General features: G+C 43.7%; 1 protein-coding gene across 4 annotated transcripts in view; it reads left to right on the top strand.

Moving 5' to 3' along the window:
* Positions 1-23314, top strand: part of BCL11B (BCL11 transcription factor B) — a 92105-nt gene that overhangs the window by 19721 nt on the left and 49070 nt on the right. The window lies entirely within an intron of this gene.

The raw sequence follows: 23314 nt of genomic DNA, 5'->3' as shown, positions 1-23314 counted from the left end.
CCCATATTAACCGCAGGACTCAGACAGCCATCGTGGTGCCGTCACACGTGAGGGGAGGGAAACGTCGGCTGAGACAACCCAAGGACTGCGATGGCGACATCAGGCAGGTTGGGAAGGGGTGTTCTGAAGCTGAGGTGGCACAGGGTTTGGTGGCTGTCCCCTTCCCAGGGCTGTCATGGCACCAGGTGCTGCTACCAGAACTTCCCTGGGGTAATGGGTCTTGTAGGAGTGACTTGTATAAGTGAGGCCACGAGAAAACAGTATGTGAAGAAAAAGAGGCTTCTAGAAGTCTGCGGCGACAGTGCCTGAGAACTCAGCTGCAATCCTTTTCGTGAGGCTTTTCCAGGCTTGTTTCTTCCCTCGAATCTGCTAGGGTTTTCCTGAGTGCAGAGGAGTTACCTGGTCACCTCCTCCTACTCCTTTGTTGCTTCAGCAGGTATTTAGCAACACGTTTTGCTAATTGGTGTTGCTGAACAGTAAGGGGAGGACACATGACACAAGAAGGTGTCAACTGACAGTGCCCTGAGAGTGGGTTAACGAGCAAGCTTCCTGCCCCTGGGACCTTGTTGAGGTTCTTGCTGGGGTGTGGAGAGAAAAACAAGCAGGGTGATCTCACCCGGAGCCCTGCTTGCACCCAGGGATGGGGGTGGAGGGCATGCCTGGGGAGCTTGGCTCTCCTCTGGGGACAGGGCACCCCCCAGCCCACAGGAGCTGCCTGCAGTGGCAGCCGCCTTCCCCTCGTTTGCTGAGGCTTCAAACTCGAACAAGGGCTGCTGAAATGTTGATGGCTTAAAGTTTTAAGGCCGCTGGTGGAGGCCAGCACAGGGCTCTCCAAGGAACATGACTGTGCCCCTGTAGGAGATCCTAAGAGAGAGCAGGCAGTGTGGAGGGTGCCTGTCAGCATGCCACTCCCAGGGCTGCACCCCGGGGCAGCGGTTCCAATGTCTCACCAAGGCAGCAGCACGGACCCTGCTGACCCCAGCAAGAGTTAAAGGTGAGAAACCTGCCAGTTACAAAACCGTTCCTTCCCCTTGCTTGAACTTCACCACACCCTGGGGCCCCACTCCAGCACCCTCTGCTCAGACCCAGCCTGAGGCCGCCAACCACCCTCTCTGCTGCCACCTCAGCTTGTCCCAGTTGAGTCCTGCCCAGGGTCCAGCCCTGCCAGGCACCAAGGCTTTCCCGGCATCTGTCAATAAAAGTGAAATTTTTCACACAGTTTTAAAAGCAGATCTAAAAAAATGCTGAGCATATTATGCCCTTGATTCTCCCTGCTGCTCTTAGGGTTTTGTTTTGTTCTTCTCACCATCCTGTTTTTCAAAGTTATCTTCCGTGCCCTGTATGTGGTTAGCAGGATTCCCACAAGGTTGCAGGAGTGGTGGGGGTCCAGTTTACCCCGCTGTGCCCCTGTTTCATGTGGGGTAATTCCCCTGAAACCAGCAGGACAATGCTGAATTGGCCTGTTGGCACAAGTGGGGACCTGCCCCTGAGTGCATGGTGTGCCGCACTGAGAAACAGGAGCTTGCTGCTGTTATTTTCTCCCTCTCTAATCTCTCCTAGTTATAGTCATCTTCAGTTTTATGAGTGACAGTGCTGGCTAAAACCTTTTCGACCGTAGTGCCATTTTGCAGGCTGATGAGGGGATTTAAGAAGGTCATTCAGTACACACGGCTAGAGTCTTCTTGCTCTGGGGTGAATGTGTGTGAGGAGTCACTCTTTAAGAACAAAACTTGCTTGTTCCACGTTGGCGCTGCTGTTAGCCTCTTTTAATTCGATGAGAGAACTCTGGACTTACCCAGAGTTAGAACCCTCTAAAAATGTCACCCAGCAAAGTGGCTTTTTGCCTTTATTTGATTCTTTTTGTGAAATTACTTGTCCAGAAACCGTATGCATATCTGGTTATTATTAACCATGGGAAGATTGGTAGATTTTTATAGGCAACAGTAACGGTGAATGGTAAAAAGGCACTGTTCAGCCAGCCGTTACTCATTTTTCTTGACAACTTTGTGAGCAACTTTTAAGGGCAAAGTAAAAGTAGTGCCCAGCCAGCTTGTGGATTGCTTTGTCATTTGTGTGGATGCGACAAATAGCAATACGCTTGTGCTTGGTGGAGTGTTGACTGCAAGAAAGAATTTGTATGTGTTTGCAGGGGAATTTTGGATTGGGATGTAGCTAAAGGAAAGCTGGGTGTGTGGCAGTACTGTAAAAGAGAAAAGCTGTCTCCAACGATATTCTTCTCCGACAGTGGATAAATACATAAAGGCACAGAAATGATTCCTTTGCTCGAGCAGGACAGAAGTGTTGCTATAGCATGAGGTTGCCTCCCTTTATGTGTTTTCCATAGATTGTTTTTCTTTCTCAGCCAGTGTTTGAACTGTGCTGCCTATACACACAGTGACCAAATCAGCTGTGACATAAAGGTTGAACCTTTCTAGGTTTTTTCTGAGATTGGAACATTTTTCTATCATAACTGGAGAAAAAAAAACCCCTGTGAAGTAATCATACTTTTTGTACAAGAAAGGCTTGGATTTCTATGTCATGTCACATAACTTCAAAGGGCATAGATTTGGGGCTGACTTTCAGCATTGGCTTCGGTGGCCGAGTGGGAAGATGGGAGCCTGGAGGGTAAGAAATAGAAGAGAGAGGCCAGGTATAGAAATAAAACCATGTTTCTTAGCAGAAAATCCTAGAAGCCAGGAGAAACTGGGTACCTCTTGTCTTGGGAGATGCGTGTGCTCTCTCCAATGAGAACATCCTTTTCTGCATGGTTTCTTTTCCCCATTCCATCCCACCCTCCAAATGGTAATTGGTGGGCCGTGCAGTAGAAATGTTATTAAAAAAAATAAAAAAAAATTTAAAAAAAAAAAGAAGAAGGAAAACTGGGTGGGTGGGGTATCTAGGGATTTGGTGTCTAAGCTCAGGAGTTAAGCCGGAAATCCCAGAGATGTAATGAAAACAAAACGGACTTTTCACTCGCGCTGTGGCATTCTGGCAGTGAGAACGCTTTCGTGAGCCAATGTTTTCATTGTAGGTTTTCTCGAGAGAAGTAGTGGAAATGAATCGTTAACCCCTTAACAGGAATGAAAGTGGTTGCCGCAGTGAGGAGAGGAGAGCCGTCTTGGCTCCTAGTTGCTGTGTTGCAGAGCTCGGGGGTGTGTGTATGTTTGTGTGTAGTGGGGAAGGTGGGGTAGATACTGCTTGTAAGGAGTTTAATAATGTTAATGGCAGATATGAAGTGGTTACTTAGCGGTTGTTGTTTTTTTCTCTTTGCATGTACGCCTTTGCAGAAAGATTCGAGCGTGATCAGCACAAACCACTGTTAAGCCCAACAGCTCTTAAACTCTCTGCTTCTTCTGGCATTTGGTAGCATATTTCTTGAGCGAGAAAAGGGGGACACTGCTCACTGGTCCCTCGGCAGAGTCATAAAAGCTGCAGATGGAAAAGACCTACCAAGTAGCAGATCCCAGTTTTCTTGGAAAGTGGAAGTACAGGATGCGTGTCTGTAGCAGGCATGCTACGTATATAGCCTTTAATGTCTAGCAGTCTTGGATGGTGTGCAGCCTCACAGGAGTCAGCCCCTTCTTTAAAATATAGGGAGTTTGGAGAGGAAGAGAGCTGGGAGTGATTAATCTAATTTACCTTAACAGCCACTTTTGGTGACAAGATTTTGTATACTTGTCCTCCATGCTGTGATTAGGCTGCATCTTATTTCACTGTTTTATTTCACCTTTTGATCACTGCTGGCACTTACCCTATTTCTCTCTCCATTCTCTCGTTAGGGTATTTTATCCACATGTATCTTTGCAAGCGGTACAGAGCATTAGCCCCTCTGCTCTTGCTAAAGAGCATCTCATCTACCCTTTAGCATCTTGGAAGAGCAATTAAAATCATTACAGACCTTCTTCCAACTGCCCTAGATCCTCCAGTCCAGCCCTTGCATGCAGGTTGTGGGACTCTGGGTGCTGTGCAGACTTTGGATGTAATTGCATAGCTGCTGCAAAGGGCTGTGTGTCTGCAGCTGACCTTGCTCAGCGCATCTGGCCTCTGAATAGATGTTTGCCTTCTTTCTTCTCACTTTGACAGCTCCCCCCCTCTGCACTCCAGCCCCTCACTCTGCTCCAGCCCGCTCCTTGTCTGCTCATGCTGGGAAAGCACGGCGGCAGCAAGGTATTTGTGACTGAAACTGCCTTGGCAGTGAGGAGAGAGCTTGAGGAAAGCGTCAGTTCTCCCATACGCCCCTGTTTGGAGAGGGAAAAAATAAGAAAGAAAATAGATGCTGTTGAATAAATGATGGTTCTACTTGGTTTTTATACCACACTGCTTTTGTAATGGTCATTTAAACAAGGTGGAGTGGTGGGGGAGGAGAGAACAAGATGAGACTGCAGACAAGAATTAAACAGCCCTCTTCCTTCTTTAAGTCATTTATTATTTTCAGAGTCAAACCTGTAGTCAGCTAATGTAACTGTAGAAGTCTCCTTTGAATTATTGCGGAGGTGCTCTGAAGTCTTCTATTAGAGCTGATGTACTTGTGTGAAGGCAAACTTCCAGATTTGAATTTAGCACCTACTTGTTTTATTTTATTTATTAAACCAAATTCTGGTTCATTTTTTCTTCTCAAGACCCACTTTTTTCCCCCGTTTTCTAGACTCCCCTATTACTAGCTCATAAAAAGAGTTAGAAACTGAAGGGAAGTTTCCTGAGCAAGAAGGAATTTTTTTTCTTTTTTTTTTTTTTTTTTCTTCCCCCTATGTCTTGGCCTGGAGCCAACCTGTCTTTCAACAAGTAGAGAGCCATTCCAAGTTGAAATTTATAGAGCAGAGACCAGGTTCAAGGGCTGAAGCCCGCCAACAGCTCCAGTCTCTTTGTTACTGATTAATTCTGCAAGCGGTTCAGCTGGTTTGCTCACTTCTGCCCGCTCTTCACAGCACCGAAGCGCTTCCGAGCCGGCTGCTGCTGCTTCGCCCGCCCCTGCTTTTCAGCAGGGCTTTATCCCCTCATTGTATAGCATCCCCCTCAAATGCATTTTAACCCCATGCAGTTCAAGCCTGCACTGAGCTGACTTCATTGCAAAAATTGCAAAACATCCTTTCCCTCTTTCATCCACTTCTTTCCCTCCTCTTTTTTTTTTTTTTTTTTTTTTTTTTTTTTTTTTTTTTTTCTTTTTCTTTTTTTCTTTTTTTCCCTACAGCTGATTTTAAATGTCTGGAGCTTCCAATTCACTTCAGCTCATATTAATGATTGCTTCTTGGCATCGGTTGGAACCCAAGTTCCCAGGTTTTAATTAGTTTACTCAAATGCTCACAGTGGAGCAAAATACTTTCTTTCAGCTTTACCTGCAAAGAATGTTTCCTGTCTCAGTGAGGGGGTTTTCCTCGTGGAGGGATTTAAAAGGCAGAAGTCTTCAAGTGGTCTCAATATGAGGCCCCACAAGGGTGAGTGTGGGAGGTGAGGGGGAGAAAGAGCAGAAAGAGAGAGAGAGAGAGAAAAAAAATTAAAAACCAAACAAAAAAATAGATTTTGGGAAAGTACCTTGAAATGAGGATGGTCCCAATCCTGCAACGAGCTGGATGTCAAAGCACAACCTTACTGACGTCAATGGGGGTTTTGCCATTGGCTTCGGCGCAGGCCGGATTCCATCCTTAGCCTGCACCGAGCTGTAGGTACGCCAACGGCCCTCTGCAGTCAGCGGGATTACTGATGTGCAGAAAGTTAAGCATGTCTGTAAGCGTTGGCAGGATTAAGATCTGTGCTGGTATTTTCAGACCAAGTGAAATGCATGTGGGAGTTTTTTAAAGAAGAAAGTGCATGGGAGTTTTAAAAAAGGGAGAATATAGCCGAGCCTGCCATTCTTAAGTGCCTTGGGGAAAAACCTGGGTTGCTATTAAAAATATCGGAGGACTAATGTGTTACTAATTGTGACACAATTAACTTCTTAAAAGTATTTGATTGTGAGTCCCAAGAAAATAAAAAGATGGAGATGAACAGCTAGAAATTCAGGCCTGTGTTTCAGTTAAAACATTTCTATTAACTAGAAATAAAAGCAAGCCTAGAGGTTCACTTTACCATGCATCTTGGTTACTTTGTTCCTAGAAGTCTACTTTTTAGTGGGTTATTTAAAGAATTTAAAAAACAACAACAAGGAAAAGGAGCTCAAACACAGTAGCTGTCTGAGACCCCTGTATGTGGCTTTACCACACAGCTCTTAAATTCTTGTTTAAACATTTCTCAAGAGCCGTTTCTGGGGAAGTAAAAATGTGTGTTGTTTGTCTCCAGCAGATTAAAAGTTTACCTTTAATGTGACAGCTTCTCAAATCTGGTGTCGGAAGCATGCCTCTATTTTATGGTATTATGAAACAGGTCTGGAGCAGAAACAACATGTTTAAGTAAGAGAGAATGAGATAGAATTTGTGGGTTTCTCTTTTTAATGGTGTATAACCAGAAACCTTTTCTCTGTCTGTCTCTGAAACTTTTGTTCATACAAGTGGCCAGCATATGTAAACCACACTTTGAAATTTAACAGTTAACCTTAAAAAATATTAAGTTCAGCAGAATGGCTTTTTTTTTTTTTTTTTTTTTTTTTTTGTAATCTACAGACAGCTCTTTGTAATGATCTGGCAGAGGCATGTAAAGTTGGTTCGTTTTTTTTCCTCCAAAACATTCGTAATATCAGCAGTAGAAAACTGGAGCAAACCCGAGCTCTGAAAAGGCGCTTTCACATCTGCCTCCGCCTGTGTGCTGATTCCCTGGGGTCCCATTTATAACAATCTAACAAGATAGAATCTGCCTTTGAGTATCAGTAAATATGGCTAAAGATCACAAAACTGTACTCATAATTGTTCAAGACTAAAAGGCAGAATATAGTGTTTGATTAATGTTTATGGTACAGGGCCTTTTTGCAAGAAGGAAGTTAAAACAGTAAGCCCCAAAACTCCCAAAAACCCCCCCTGAGCCCAAACTCCAGCTCCCAGACTCCACTGAAGGATGTTATCCTTGTTGTGCCAAGTTGATAATTTAAGATGATGTACGTTATTTTTGATTTTAAAGCTGATTGAGGATTCCTGATTGGAGCTGATGCTCTAAGGTCTGCACAAGACGGTTTTCTGTTAGCAGTGCTAGGACACAGGAGCAAACGACATCTTTTCTGGCCACCAGAAGCACCCATCCCTGCAAGGGGCCTTTTGAGAATGCATTTTCTTGGACTGGCTACAACTTTACCACTTCTGCTCTGTGGCTAAGGAAAAGCACCCTCAATCCTCACTGCTCCCTATCTGACAATTAACATCATTAGAAATAATTTGACAAGGGGAGGTCATGGATGCAGTGGTGGTTGGACACCCCTAACAAAGGCACCTGCTTGTTTTGGAAGGACTGATGAGCTGAATGGATGAAGTCTCTGGGCTCGGGCCTTGAGGCTGCTTGGGCAAGGGTTTTTTCCCCAGCAGCCAGCAGCTTGCAACAGGCTTACCCAGGTTGGGGCAATTCACTTGTTGTCCTCACTCTCTCTGCAGGAAGCTTGGGAATGTTTTCACTTTTGGGAGACTTCCCTGCTATCTGAAAAGGTTTATTCTTTGAAGGATAGTGGAGAATACCATACAGATAGATCTGTTTCTCTTTCATTAGCTCTTTTAAGATGCTTGCTTAAATGTGTTTTCTTTGCATTTCAAGTGGTAAATGTCAGTGTTTCAAGTATCACTGCTAACAAAAATATAATTTAAAAAATAGATTTTTGTAAATGCCCAGGCCAGGACTTTGTTAAAATTCTGGTCTAGAAATGGCAGAGATTACTCTTGAAATGCACAAAAAGATGATGTGGGGAAGAGTCAGTGCTAGCCTGCATTCAGAGCTAGTCCATCTCAGAGGCTCCTGCCAGAGCAGGTCCTGGATGGAACCAGTGGTGGCTGGGTGCTGGCCAGGGTGCCTGGGGAATGTGCTGAGAGTGGTTGTGAGTTTTGCAGTGAAAACTCTGTGAATTGGGGAATGGGGTAAGGGTACAAAGGCAAAACCTGGAAGGGCAGATGTGTGTATGTTCCAGCAGAATTTGTTTCTCACTGAGAAAGCTGTGGCCTTGAGGGTCAGACAGTAACTGGGGTGTGAGAGAACTGTGCTAGCCGAAATACCACCTCACTGTGCCATGACAGGAGAACCCTGGCACTTCTAGAATCATGCTTAAATACTTCTGTTTGCCACCCTCCTGTCCCTATGCTTCTCCCAGCCCTGGCTGTGTGATGACAGTGCAGAGCTGAGCCTAAACCCTGTTCCCTGTAACCCTTCTGTAGGACAGGTTGGCGTGGTTTGATGGGTGAAGCCCAGGGGACCATCAACCCTTTCTCCCACCCTGCAGCCCCAGCTTTGTTCCTGAGAGGGGAGCAAGTCCAGGAATTTTAAGTACTAGTTGCTGTTGGTTTTAACTCTCCCATCTCTTTGCCAGCACCAGCTTTAAGACGCCCACAGGAGATATGCACTCTCATTTCTCAGATGAAGCAGAAAAGATGTGAATGGGTTTATTTTCCAAAGTGCCCAGCTGCATCCGGCAGGGACTTGGGGCAGCCCGCAGTGCTCAGCACCCTTCTGGATAAGGCCACAGGTGCTACTGTCCAAAATTCCAGCGGGAGCAGGGAAGGGCAGCTGGGCTGTGGCTAGGAGAGCTGCCCTCTGGTTCACTGCTCACAGCCCTACCCATTTGTGTATGCAAGGGTATTTTTGAACAAGCCCTAACCCCTTTGAGCCTCTGTGCTATTAGCATGCACCCCCCCATCCCCAAACTCCTTGGCAAAAAAATGAAATCACAGGCCAGGCACTGGGGAAGGCAGTGGTGTCTCCTATCCCCTCTCACAGCCTGCACTGGTTGGTGAGGATGGATGGAGGATGGGAGGCTTCATGGCACTTCCTGGAGCCTCGGTAGCATTGCCACCATGGGGACAGTGCCAGCAGATGGCCTCTTCCTCGTAAATAAAGGATCTAAGAAAAATTCACTTGTGAACATGGGATAGGGCCCTTCCCCATGTGGGTAGCATGAACCCCAGAGCTGGGTGGCTCAGGTGAGACCTTGTCTGAGTTTGGCTGGGTTGGGACACGGCTTGTGCCCTCACCTCCACTTTGGGTCTTAGTTCCTAGAGAAGCTGGGTCTCCTCTGTTCTGTATCCCTTCAACTGGGTGCTGAGGAAGAGGAGGAGGCAGGGGGGAAGTTAGGGGCCGGGGAGAAGAGGAAAAGATAAAAGATCTGTTACAAAATCATGCGACACCCACGTAAATATTGTTTGTATGAATTGGGTCCTTCATCTTTTGTTAGCAGCAGCTTGTTAATTAACAGAAGATTAGTGCTGCTTTCTTCTGACACATGAATATATTTTTGGCTAGAAAATACTTGTACTCCATAAAACTGTGTGACTGAACAATTCAGAAGGTACCAGTGGAGCGCCGTAATGGATTCCCTTTCCATCCCCTCCCCCCTTCTTCCTCCTACTCCTCCTGCTCTAAATGCAAGCAGATTTCTGCAGTCTAGTGCAGAAGAGACATGTTAAACACAGCTAAATAAATCATGTTTACTCTTGGCGTTCTTGGTAGTGAAAAATCTGTTGGCTGTTTTTACTTCCTTATTTCTCAGCATTTGCTTCCTACCTGTTTTTGAGCCTGTGCCCAGAAATAGTAGTTTTGTCAAACGAGTGGATTATGCCAACCAGCAGTTCCCTCTGCCAAGGAAGCTGCTGGATCGCAAAACCCGGTGACTTCTTTCTGAGAGTGACACTGAGATTCCCACTCTTCCTCCCCCCACTCCCCATTAGAATATATAGTAAAAGTATTAAAATCTGGAGAAGGAGAAAATGTAACCAGATCCTGGCAGTTAATAGCCCAGATTAAGGAAAGTTGAACTTCTGTTCCACAAGCCCTTTTTTAAGCTGTTTGTGGAGGTGAAAGTGCTGGCGATAGTAATAATAGGAACCAGATATTTTCCCTTTCTCATTATCATTCCATGTCCTATTCCCCCCTACAAATGGGAGTGGGTTTTCTTTCAAAGTTTTTCTGTTTTTGTTTTTTTTTTTTTTTTTTTTTTCCTTCCCTCTACAGAGAGCTTTACAGCTGGGAAGGAGAGGTAGCTAAGCCTTTATTTAACCAAATGGGCTCTGCTCTTGCAGGCAGAGGGGGAACTCTGGTTTTTGGTTTGAATCCTGCTCTTGACCCTGCATTGTTGGATGGCCCTATAAACCTCCTGCTTGAGTGAGGGATTGAGCTTCCTTTGCAAGATGGGGTAAATGCAAATGTGACAAAGCAGTGCACAGTGCATAGTGCATGTATATATCTATATCTATCTACCTATATAAAGCAAATATATATAGTGTGTCACATTTGCTGTCATCAGCAGAGTTGTGTCGAGTGGAGGGAAGTGTAGCCCAAAAGATAAATAACTCCATGTTCAAAGAGTCCTGGGTATTAAGTGCTCCTCTTTGACCCCAGGTGGCAACTTTTTAGCCTGGACCCATCTTCCTCACTGCTGTTATCCCAGATGTCAGTGATCCCAGATGTGACTGTAACATGGATTATGAGCCTGGTGGACTCTCCCTGTTTAGTTTTAAAATTAGAAAAAAGATCCTTTTTCCCATCAGAGCTTTGCATGTATTTACTCTTTGATCACATTGGAAGGGCCTTATCCTGTCTCCAGAGAAGCTTTAGTTCTGCTTTCAGTGGTAACAGGGATCTGGCCCATGCTGAATATTAGCATTTTAATGGCTTACTTAAAACCCCATTGCTGGTACACTCACAGGGCTCCCGGCAGGAGAAGAGTCCAGCTCTGGGGTTTTGCAGAGCAATGTTGCAGGCTGCAATGTCTGCTGAAAGAGAGGAGCGGCGATGGCCCATTTGTCATAGATTATTAGAATTGTCAATAATAACATGTCTACAGAAGCCAAATTAATTCCTTCTTCCACTTAGTACTAAGTCCAAGAAATGCCAGATCAGTTTCAGAACAGGGGAAAAAATAAACAGAATCAAAGTTTGTATGTTATGATCCCTCTGAATTTCTGTTGGGAATATTCTGTGATAGAAATGATATTTCCATAGAGGCACTGGCTGCCAGTTTGCTTAATTACATTAAATAGTGGTATAAACCTCTGCAGAACATAAACCTCTGTTACAGCTAGTCATTAGAATATTGAATCATAAGGAATAATGATACCAGTGCTAACGGGTTACAACAATCTTTATTATATTAGCGATTGAAGTGTTATTTAAAAAATAAGGTTTGTTGTAGTGGTTTAGGTGTGCATGCGTAGTTTCTCTGATCACCTATTAAGACACTGAAGACTAGATTTGAATTTATTACAGGCAAATAAAGGGCTTGCTTCGAGGAAGAACTACTAGATTGCTGCTTATGATTTTACAATTTGATTCCACTTGTCCTTAAGGAAGGTTCATAATGCTTACTATGGAAATACCATCTACATCTAAAAAATTAGGGTTAAAAGGATGACTTTGTTGAAACTAATTACAGGCTGGTTCAGTTTTCTAGTTGGTGACATTTTAGAGATTTTGTTCGTAATGCAGGAGGTTATAGAAAGATTTGGTTAGACTGTGACATAAAGGAATAAGCTGTCATTTGAGTATATTGACATTTTCATCAGAAACAAAACAAAAGTCTACTCAGCTTTATTTTACTGGGGTGAAAGGTATGAATTTAATACTGCTTCTTCTTCCTAACTATGGATTTTTGAAGGAATTTTCTTTCCTCACCTTGTTTGTACAGTATGTTTGGTTTTTTTTATCATTTTGGGGGTTTCTTTGAATGCACTTTCCTAGGTAACTGTATTCAGTTTCTGTCTCAAGCAGACTTGATAATTAAAAGCCTTTTTGTGTCTTATGCTTTTATGTTATGGAGAAAGATGCTATTCCACACAAATAATGGGTAAATTGAGAGCTACGGGGAAGTCTGCTCCAGAAAATATATACCTTAGAAAATAATTCTTTATGTAGAATGGTTCTTGGTTTCTTCTACTTAGCTCTTAGTTTTGTGTCACAGTGGAAGGATTACAGGGCTCTCATTATACTGCACTTGTGTTTTACCTCTCCTGGTGCAGGGTTAGGTTATCCTGTCTAATTAGTGCTTGTGACTGGCCAAAGTCTGTTTGGATCCAAGTCTTTGGGTAAAACTTCATTGTTCTCTTTAGCAGAGGGATTGGGCACAAGTTTCCAGAATGCTTCCTTGTGCAAATGAAATGCTGGTTCACTATTTCCTTTTTTTGGCCTACGCTGTAGTCTGAACTAAGTTCCTGGTTGCTAGTTTATTTATCTGATTTCTTTCATTATTTAAAAGCTAGTTAATTTTCTAGCCTCTTTTCCATTCAGAGAGCATTATTTGCTTAGTTGTGCTGGTGTCCAGTGACTTGAAGACTGAATCTTTAGATCCTCAGTGTTCTTCTCATTTAGTGGATTGTTTTACCATCTCCAGATGATTGCTCTGCTCATTTAATTTGAGAGATTCAGACTTGGGTCTACTCGTACACACAGAGCTGGAGTAGTTTTCCCCTGAGAGATCCAAAATTTAATGGGAATCCCCATTTTAAAAATCCCTGCTGCTCCCTCCCTCCCCAGTCGCTCACTGTGTTTTGCTTTTTCAAGTTTGCTTGGTGTTAGTGAATTGCTCTTCTAAGTGTGAAAGTGCTCCATGCACAAGGAAAAATTTGGAAATCATAAACGTGCCTGTTAATGTCCCTCCCTTCCTCCGCTTCTTTTAAAGTTATGTTACTTTAAGTCTGGGGTATGCATTCACACTAGGCAGGTAGACTATTTTTCACATTGAAATTCAGCACTTACAAAGTGTCTGCACTTACATTGCTTTTGGCAAGGTGTGAGCCAAAAAACCAGAAGCTGTGATTCTCCCCCAAAGCTAATTGTTTCTGTATATTAAGTTTGTCCATCTGTGCTGTGCAGGGCCATGGCATCACCTGATGGTTCTCCTTTGCATTTCCAGCAGTGAAGCAGTTAACAGTGCTGCTGCTTAATATATTGCTGTTACAGAGTCTTCTTAGTTTCCAGGACATTTAACTAAATCAGGTGGATGTCATTAGTCGATTTTCACAGATGGGGAGACTGAGGCACAGAGGGGCAGAGTGACTTCATCTGCTTCTTTTTCCCTAAGTTCCCTCCCATTCCAGGAATTGATTTTGCTGCCAAACAGCGGAAGAGCTGCTAAAGCCTCATTTTGCCTAATTCCACCGAGTTTTTTAAAATTACTATTATTATTTGTTGTGAGAGATAGGGACAAAATTTAGGGAAAAAATGTAAAACTACCAGTAGAAGGCAAATTCCAGAGCAAGGCAGAGATACTTACCAAGCCGCAGATCCTTCTGTTCTCTTTTCCAGAGGCCATATTCACCCTGAGGATACATGTTTACAATGCAGTATCTGCCAGTGTGTGTGAGTGGGACTCAGCTCTGAATGGCCAAGGCAGAGAAGTCCGCTGGTGTTAATGACTCTTGCTTATCTGTGCCTCTTCCCTGGCCACTTTAATTCCTTCATTTTAACCTCTTGATCATCCCCTTGTGGTCAAGCCCTCTGATTATTTGAAATGGCATTTCTTGCTCTGGCTGCATATGTATATATATGATTTTGCCCTTTGGAAACAGCTCTTTCCATCCCCTGAGTTCCTTTATTAATTTCAGGGCCTCTTAAATTGCTATAGTTGTCTGTTGGGATAGTTATATGTTTCAGTTACTTCAGAAATATTTGCTGGTAGATAGAAATTATCATGATATAATCAGGTCTAAAATTTTTAGTACCCACAAGGATTTTTACAGCCATTGAAAACTCCCCAGGACTTAATTACAAGAGTTGGGGAGAAATATTGGAAACATAGATGAACTGTTTATTGTCTACCCTTCATGCCTTTTGGGAAGAAAAATAAAAGAACAAACCCTCCAGAAATCAGGGTGATTATTATCATTATTTGTTAGTTTATTGTGGTAGCTTCTGGACACTGCAGCTCAGATCAGGCCACCCTTGTGTTGGGCATTCCCAGAGTGAGAGCTGGACTCCGCTTGAAAGCGTGTTGGGGCTGAACAGACCAGACAGGTGGTCAGTGGAAGGGGAAAGCTGAGCTCCAGGACAGCACGTGCCATAGCCTGTATAGCTCATGCCCTGGAGTGTGCATGAGCTATAAGGCATTACCCCAGCCTTCTTCCCAGCCCAGTGGTCAGCAACACCACCCTGCCGAGATGAAGAAACTCCCTGGTTTCCTGTGTTATACTTTTAGCACATCTGTTGATGTGCCATATTTAGTCATGCCTTATGTTTTTAGGCCAAATCCTGCCCTGTTTTCCCTTTCTCTTGCACCCAGTTGCTGTCATCAGAAAGGGATATGGTCCTCCTGGGGTAAAGGCTTGTGTTGGTGGGGTGGGCACAGCAGGGGGAGGTGATGAATGCAGCCTTGGGTATGCGAGAGTCCTTTTTATTGTTTGTTTAACTGGGGTTAGCTGTTTCAGTTTTTCTCTTTTTGTGTTCATAACGCAGACAGGGGTTGAGGAACAAGTTTAGATGAGCATCAGGTGGGTGGAGGGTACAGGTGGTCCTGCAGGAGCCCCTGTGGAGGCCTGGCTCAGAGGGATGCTGCCGTGTGGTGCCTGGATACCCCTGGGGACCACTCACAGTCCCCACCCCTGTTTTCTAAAATAGGGGGTTTGGCACTTCAAAATCAGTCCTGCAGGCAATAGTGTGGGTTACTTCTGTGAATTAACATGGTCTCAAGGTAAGTAAAATTCTCCCCAACCTGACCTTGGTGTCCAAGCCTCCAAAATATCACATGCAAGTATGTGGATGACATAACATGGATTTTTACACAGTGAGAGGAATTGCATGCTCTTTAGATATATTGCGATATTTATTAACCACACGGGGTATTCCAAATTCAGTTTATTTATCTTTGTAAAGTACTTCCAGATCTTTGCGTGGAAGGCACTAGAGAAATGAAAAGATTATTATTATTATTATTGTTATTGTTGTTGTTGTTGTTGTTGTTATTATTACAGCATCTAACTGCTGACAGGCAACCACAGCTGCATGCTCAATTCAAACCACTTAAATTTAGGGGCTGATTTTTACAATATGGACTCTTAATGCTTTTCCCCATTGACTGCATATGCAGAAATGTGTGTTCACCTGCCCTGCAGAAGTATCATTATTCTCCAGAAATATGTAAATGGAGTACTTTTAAAGAAAGAATGAAAACATGGAATAAATACTAAGTATTCACATTTGTATGGTAGAATTTAATGACCATTTAAGAAGGGCTTCAAAGCAACCAACTGTAGGAGCTGGTAGTTGCTCCTCTGTCATTAAAAAAGAAAATGCACTGTTTAAAACAAAGCCAAGGAATCTTGTAGACAAAGGATAACATTTTTTGGTGTTCAGGGGTCTGACACGAGCTACAAACAGCGCAGGAAATGGAGATCTGAGTTTCACAGTCAAGTGTTTTAATCAGTAGGGTTGTGCACAGCCACTGCCGCGTGTGAGTTATGTAATATCACACTTCACCCGCCCACACGCACCCAGAGACAACAGACATCTTCGAAAGGTCTTGGCATTATTCAGAGCAAAGACTCCCAGCAATACCCCGCCATGGTGTTTAACCTTATCTTTACTTACATTTAGGCATTTCTTTATTGTTTTTTTTCTCTCTGTCCCTTCTTTTTTTTTCTCTCGTTCTTTTCAGTGGTACATCAATAGTGAATATTTTTGTGTTTCCCAAAATGGAGCAGATATAGGGGGAGAAATCCCATTAACTACATAATGTGTTTTCATGGCAACTCTGAAGGTTCTGATTGTGGGCATTTTTTGCATGTTGTAGCATTGTACTCATGCTGTTACTGTTATTATTTTTATTTTAAGTATAGTTGAAATTTTACATTCTGAAGACACCAGTTAATTATTAAATGGTACCTAGACTATGCTTTCTTTAGATTTTTAAATAAAAATAATTAACCAGAGTTTTTAAAGGTCTGCAGAAAAGGCAAACAGGCCTGTGAAACCCCAGGATCTAATAACAAAAAGGTGAGTTGGTTTTCCAGTGCCCTAAGAGTTTGAAGATATCCTTACTCTGGCTTTTGAGTAACAGAAAGAGCTCAGCCACATTTCATTCTGGTATAATGGTCCTGAAGTTAACTGTTTGTCAAAGAAAGACAAAAAAACCAAAAAAAATTAGCTGGCCACTAATTAGATGTATTTTAACTGCAAAGTTATTTTAGCAGCTAATATTTGTTACTATGTGCTTCAGTGTGAATCCTTAGTGAAGCTATTAAACTGTGAGAGCCTGAACTTATCAGACATTTTATAATGTGACTGAATTTCTGTATCCTTGTTCAGAAATCTGTGGGGAGTGGAGGACCTTTCTGGCTCAGACATGGAAAACACATTTTTTACCAACTGATTACCAGGGTGGGCAACTGAGACCTCTTGCATCCTCCTTTTCAGTTTTTTTTTCCTTGCTTTCTTTTCCCTGGCAATAATATTTCTTCCTTCTGTTGCACTCCCTCCTCTCCCAGACAGCAGTCAAGCCCCGCAGTGTGCCCTTTATCCAAGGAAAGGGATTTAACAGCAGGAATTGGTCTTGGTGATTTCAGGATACTTTTGACTCCCGCCTGTTGTATACAACAAGTTGGCGATTTTCAGTAGCCAGAGGCTCTCAGCATCAGGCAGGGTCCTGCTTTTGAAAAGCAATAGCCCACAGCAGACTGTGGACTTAGCCATCATTTTCCTATTGGTTTCTCACCCAGGATTCTTACTTTGTAATTGCTGGGTTGTGTTTCTCAGGGTTTGGATATTTCTCCCCCTCTTATTACATCGGTTGATTTTATTCTCCTTTGCAGTCTAAAACAAAGTGACTGATACAATATCCAAACTGATGAAAAAGGTGATCCCCCCCCCCCTTTATTTGCTCAGATTTGAATTAGGTTATCTGCCTATCTTGTTTATGAAATTTTGTGCTGTCTTTTCTGCACAGACTGTGACTCCCAAATCTTCCACAGCTCCATTTCCATATTCCTGCGTGCTTGTTCTTTGTTAATCACTTGGCAAGCGCTTATTTGAATATTAAAAATTTCTTTAATCATCAAAGGCAGGAGCACAGCTTCATGAATATTCATATTTTTTCCCTCCTCAGACTGGATTCTAGTTCATTACCCTGCAGTAAAGCCAAACAGTCATCAATCGCGCTCATTACAGCCGCTGGCGTTTTGATTGGCTGCCTGCTGCTGGTAGCCCGCGTCCCCCATCCTCCCGCTCTCCTCCATGAGCTGTCGTGTACCTGCCAACAACAACAACAGAAAAAAATATATCAACAATGCAAGAATAAAATTTCTCCGGTTGAAAAACAACTTTGCAAACTTGTCAAGCAGTTCTCATCACTTTTTTTTTTTTTTTTGGTTTTACACCAAAAATTAAAAAAAAAAAATTAGAAGGGAGAAACTTGAGCTTTAGAAATGAATATTTGTCAAGAGAGTTGACGTAAGTTTCATTTGCATAATGACTTTGTACTTCTGCATTAATAAAATTTGCATATGAAGCCATGTTAATTACTCCTGATCATGCTTTTTGCATTCATGCATAGTAATTTTCTCCGACTTGTGAGAATTAATGTCTTGGCATGGGGGGACGAAGGGGGGGAGTTGGGGTGCTGTCAAATTTCTGTGCCAGTGCCCCTCACTCACACTCTTTCTCCTCCTTGCTCACCACGTTGCCGTTCTTGATCTATGACTCATTTATGCATTATCATACAAAATTCTTGGGAGAAAGAAATGTATCAATTCAAAGGGAATCCTTGTCTGCCAAAATGAAAAAATCCCTGAGCAAAATACAACAAGAAATCTCTTCCCTGCTCTCCTTCTTCTCTACCTGGTGCAAGAGCTTGAGCAAAGTTTTAGTCTAAGCATCACAATCAGTGTGGGGAAACTGCTCCCAAACCACTGTGTGTGTGCTGGGGGGAGAGGTGAAGGCTGGTGTGCAGGTGTGTTTGGCTGAGTGCTGGATTCTGGGTGTGAGCGTGTGCAGTTGTGTGTCTGCCCTCATCAGGGTCTCCTTCTGCCTTTTCTGGGGGATGCTGTGTGTGCCTGCCCCTCGCAGGATATGTGGGCATTGCTCTGCTGTTTGCTGTTGGAAGTGTTTGTGTGCATTTGGAAGTGTGTTTCTGTGTGTGCATGCGTGTGTGCTTATGTGTGTGTTTGCTTCCCAACCCTGTTGGTGTCTGCAAAAAGAGACATGGCAGAGAGACAATACTATCAGGTGGGAACAGTCCACGGGAGAGGGTGGGATACACATAAGACAACTTGTTTTAGAAAAAGCTTGGAAAAAAATCTGTTGGAGAGATTAGTGGATAGATTTGTCTGTCATTTTTGGAGACCTGCTGCAATGGTTCATGTAAAACCCCTCTCAAAACATCTGCAGTATTTTCCCTGAACATGATGGGCACAGGGCAGGGATGATGCTTCAGCCTGCACTCCAAATTTGTAGCCGTACACTGTTGGAACAGATGTTTTTCTTTTTATTGAAAGAGAGTTTTTTAATAATGGAGCTGAGCTTTATTCTTTAACCAGCTATTGATAGGATTTTCTATCCCCAGACAGGCACAGAGAAACATGTAGAAAAACTTGGTTCGTGCCCTGTTAGGCAGCTCACACGTCTGCCTGTGCACTTGCCTGTCTGCCTGTACACAGATACATACCCAGGCACCCACCCAGCCAAGCACACAGTCCCCCTGGGACATGCCAGCTACGTGTGGCTGCAGTTACGTGTGACATGAGATGTAAAGCCAGGTCTCTTAATTTAAGATTGCTTCCCCTGGTCTAAGCCATGATGAGGTGGGACATTTTGAATGCTGCTTTGGCTCCTTTGTATTTTGCTCAGGGACTTTTCTGCAGATGTGCCAGAGGAGGGTGGTGTTTTATGTACACCATATCTTATGGCCAGTCATGCCTAGGCTCTGGGAGAGGGGCAACAAAAGGATGCAATTTATGCCTTGATTGTGGCTTTTGTCAGGTTCATCTAGGCTTTTCCATTTTCCATCTAGGGTCATGTCCAATTTACCTTATTTTCTTCTTTGCAAGTTTAAAAATAGCAGAGAGAGAAAAAAAATTACTCTTAGTGGTGCATTGGAGTCAACATCCCCTTTAAGCTACTGCCATGTACAGGTCCTGAGGATATGCTGAGATTGTTTAAAACACAAGAACAAAATCTTCCTTTACCATCAGCAATGCAGATGTTTTATTTACAGTGACAGTCCCTGTGTATGTTTCACACTCATGCTATGTACAAAACTCTCCTTTGAATCCGTGCAGAATGAATGCAGAATATATAATTGAGATCTGCAGTGCAGGTGAGTGATTCCCCAGTGCTGACCCAAGAGGAAAATCGAGCCTTACGCATCGTGTCAGGGATGTCCGAATGACACAGTGCTGCATGTGTGTGCCTGCTCTCCCCATCCAGATGGGATATTTGCCTCTAAGATTGCACTGCAATTCTTGTGGTTTGCTTTCCCTTTAGTGCTGATTGTGGCTGTGCCCTTTGTGGCAGTCAGGGGCTCGCAGGTGTGTTTTCTCTTTGAAACCTCTATGCAATGTGATGTGGTTGTCTGGATGTAGAATTCCAGAGATCAGCTCCACTCCCTTGCCTGTTGCAGTGTGGGCTGAGCAAAAAACTTTCAGCACCACCTTAAGATTCTATCTATCTATCTATCTATCTATCTATCTATCTATCTATCTATCTGTCTATCTATCTATCTATCTATCTATCTAATCCATCTGTCTCTCTATCTCTCCTTTTATCTTTGTTCATTTTATGTTTGTCTGTCACCTGTAACAGTTAAGTTGAAGAGCCTCCATCTTCGTTTTCAGCTTTAAATAGACCCCTTGTGGAATAAAAATCACACATAGGATCCCACAGAGAGGACCTGAAGAGATGAAATGGGAATATATTCCTAGCAAATACAAGCTGAATATTTTTGAACACAAGTGTTGTTTTTTCTATAGCTATGAAGAGGTATCATGCACCTAAAGGTGGACCCCTCCTTTTCTCCCTGCCTTTTCTTCAGGCCACTGGATATGACTTCCATCTTCATGATTTTCCACTTGATCTGATTCTGTAGGACTGTCCTGATTAGAAACAAAGAAGTAAATCTTGAAGTGGTAGCAAAGAGGGGGATGAATCTCCTGATTTGACTTTGCTTGTAGGGGCAGACTTCAGTCTTCTGGTCTGGCAGCTGCATGATATTTGTCTCTTAGTGCTGGACTTGGGAATGCTGGTGGTAATCCCTGATCATCTGCCAGAGTCTCTCTTGGTCCACTCTTCTTCTCCCTTACCAATCCTTTATTTTGTGATACTAGGTTAGCAATTTTTAGATTTCCTCAAATTTACATCAAATCATAGGGTTGAATTGGAGCAGATCCCCCTGCTATGGTCAGGGACACCTCAAAACCATCCAACCTGGTCTCGAGCACAGTTCTCTGGGCAACTTGTTCCAGTCTCTCACCACCCTTACAGTAAAGAATTTATTTCTAAAACCTAATCTACACCTACCTCTGTCAGTTTAATTCCATTGTCTCTTGTCCTACCATCACATATCCTGTAACAAGTCCCATACCAACTCCCTTGTCAGCCCCCTTCAGGTACTGGAAGGCTGCTACAAGGTTTCCCCAGATCCTCACTTCTCCAGGGTGGGGACAAAAAAAAAAAGAACTTCTGAGTGACAGTTTCAGTTCCATCCATTCACTGGCATCTGGTTCGTACAGCTCTTCTGGTAAAATTGTTAGGTACCTTTTTAAAACAGATTGCTGTTTTGGCCCCTCTGGCACTGCTGGGAGGCTCTTACAGGATCGCTCTGACCAGATGGTGAGAAACCTCCTATTTGAGACCTTCATTCCCTTTCCACACTGGAGATGTGCTGAGTAAGATCTGGGAGGGCCTTCCTTGATGAGACCTTTTGCATCTTCTTGCATACCTCAGGGTTGTGCAAAATGCATTAAATTCATTGTCGATGGAAGTGTGGGACACACCAGGGCTAAAGAGAAGGCTGTTACTCTCAAGATAGTGTTGTGTGGCAGGGCCCATGCACCTCCACATTAAATCTCCTTGCAGTGAAGTCAGATGATGCATTTCGTGGGCTTCATATAGTTTCTCTGTGTGATTAGCTCCTTCAAAACCCATAGTAAGGCATCATGATATATAGAAGGCCAAATGACTGCAAGACCTGCGCCCTTACACATGGTGAGATCAGACACATCTCAGTGTAACTTGAGATGTAGCTGCCCTGTGGTTCTACTCTAAATCCCTATTTCAAGCTCATGAATTTCCAAGCAAGGACAAGCACCTGGGCAGCTCAACATAGCCTAGTAATTTTTATTATATTAGGAGTATAAGGTACAATTGTTAAGTCATCAGAGGGAATCTGTATTATTCTTTATTCCATGAAAAAAGCAAACATTATTCATATCTGTTACAGTGGCAGTAGAGTGGTGCCTACACACATAGAATCCATGTCCAACATCAGTTTCCACATGCACAGCACACCATCTTGCCAGAAATGCAATGTAGGTATAACTGGATAGCAGTTATCATACCTGCTTGTATAGTACTTCCAGAGAGATCAAAGAGTTACAAAAGTCAAACAACAGAGCTCCCAAAATAAAAGAAAGTCCTTCCTTGTCCCACAAGCCACAGACATGGCTTCTATTTAAAACCAGTCCTCACAAAACAGCACAAATTTTATCCTCAATGCTTGAAGCTCAAGTATTTACACAGGGAATTTAGACTCTTCACTTGTGGTTTTGGCAAAAGCTTCACACAAATGTTTTGCACTGGTGGTCTCTTAGCCATTTAAGATAAACGCCAAAATCAAATGCAGTCCTTGCCGACTGGAGCGCTGGATGCTGTGCCAAGGATGAAGTATCCCCATTTGCCTCACATGTGTAGCTGCCAGATCAACATGCAGGCCTGGTTTCCAAACAGGGACTCTCAAGGTGGAGAGACTCCCTTGGAAAATGTTGCATGGTTAGGGTCAGAAGGAGCATGGATAAATATTATTCTGTGCTGCCACAGTGTAGGTTCCTTTAGGAAATGTTTTTTCTAGGGTTGGAGGGAACACAGATAAATATTTCTGCTTGCTGCTATGGTGTTTGCATCTATCCTCAAGGTGCACGCTCATGCACAGCCAGAGATGCCACCATTTAGAAAGAAAGCATTTGCCAGAAGGTACCCCACAATTAGCACACATATTTCCTGATCTAAATACAGGGGGAAACTGTGGTTTCTGATCTGCCACTGTGCGGTGACTGTTGGCAGATGCCAACTTTTTAATGGCGACTACTCCACCACGTATCTTCATTTAGAAATTGGCCTTGATTAGTAGCTACCCTTTAGTTAATAACTAAGTGGCAGGAATAGTTTGAAATGGAGGGATTGGGATTCCCAGTGTATGGAAAGTGGTGCCATTCACCCAGCTTCCCTTTAAACTCTGCTAATTTGTGCCAGCCAAAAATGTGACTCCTACACGATTCTGTGTGTGTGTGTGTCTGTATTTGTGCAGGTGTATGTCGATATTTAAGACTTGTATCTTAGTTTTTCAAAGCTACGGAGTTCAGTTTGGAGTAGTGCCAGGAGGAGCAAGCATTTCCAGTGGAGCAGGAGAAAACTCTAAAAAACAGCTTTTAAATGGCAGGTGATTCCTAGAGGGGTTAAAAATAAATAATAAGGTTGGAGGTTACAATATAATCTTTTAGCTACCAGGAAAAAGGTTGTTCCCTTCCTTGCAGGCTCAGTAGGGAATCAGCCTGCATAATCGGGGCATGCAAAATGCACAACTGGCTGCAGCTCAAGCGGGAAGGCAGCACATGGCCGCCAAGGCTTCCTTCTGGGAGCTGGGCTCCTGGCACCTCGCTGAAGCCATTTGAGCTCTAAGTCACCGCACTTTGTCCAGGCTGGTGTGTAGAGCCCACTTCAGCGGTGGCTCGGCAGAAAGCCTGCTCAGTTTTGTGTCGGCTCAGTGCATTAACACAGCCATAAAACAATTATCCCCCTTTTGATTTGGTCCCTGAGCAAGTGCTGGTAGCGACGTCCGCCGCCTCTGGCTCTGCTCCGTGCCAGGGCTGGCCATCCCCCACCTTCCCCCCACTCCGTGCCCACACAGGCCCTCAGCCTGGGCTCGCAGGTCCTCCAGGTCTCTTCTTATTCTTCCCCCACCCAGCGTGAGCCCGCCAGCCTCAGCCGGGCCCAGAGAGGGGTTCAGACCAAGCGTGTTGTGCGTTAGGCAGCCAGCCCCCACTTCGCTTGTTTGATGCCTCCTCTG

This window comes from Chamaea fasciata, unplaced genomic scaffold, assembly GCF_029207755.1.
Source record: "Chamaea fasciata isolate MVZ Bird 193981 ecotype frontalis unplaced genomic scaffold, bChaFas1.0.hap1 SCAF_7, whole genome shotgun sequence".
Lineage (NCBI taxonomy): Eukaryota > Metazoa > Chordata > Aves > Passeriformes > Sylviidae > Chamaea > Chamaea fasciata.
The sequence above is the reverse complement of the archived record's forward strand: the minus strand, read 5'-3'. Positions and strand labels throughout refer to the sequence as shown.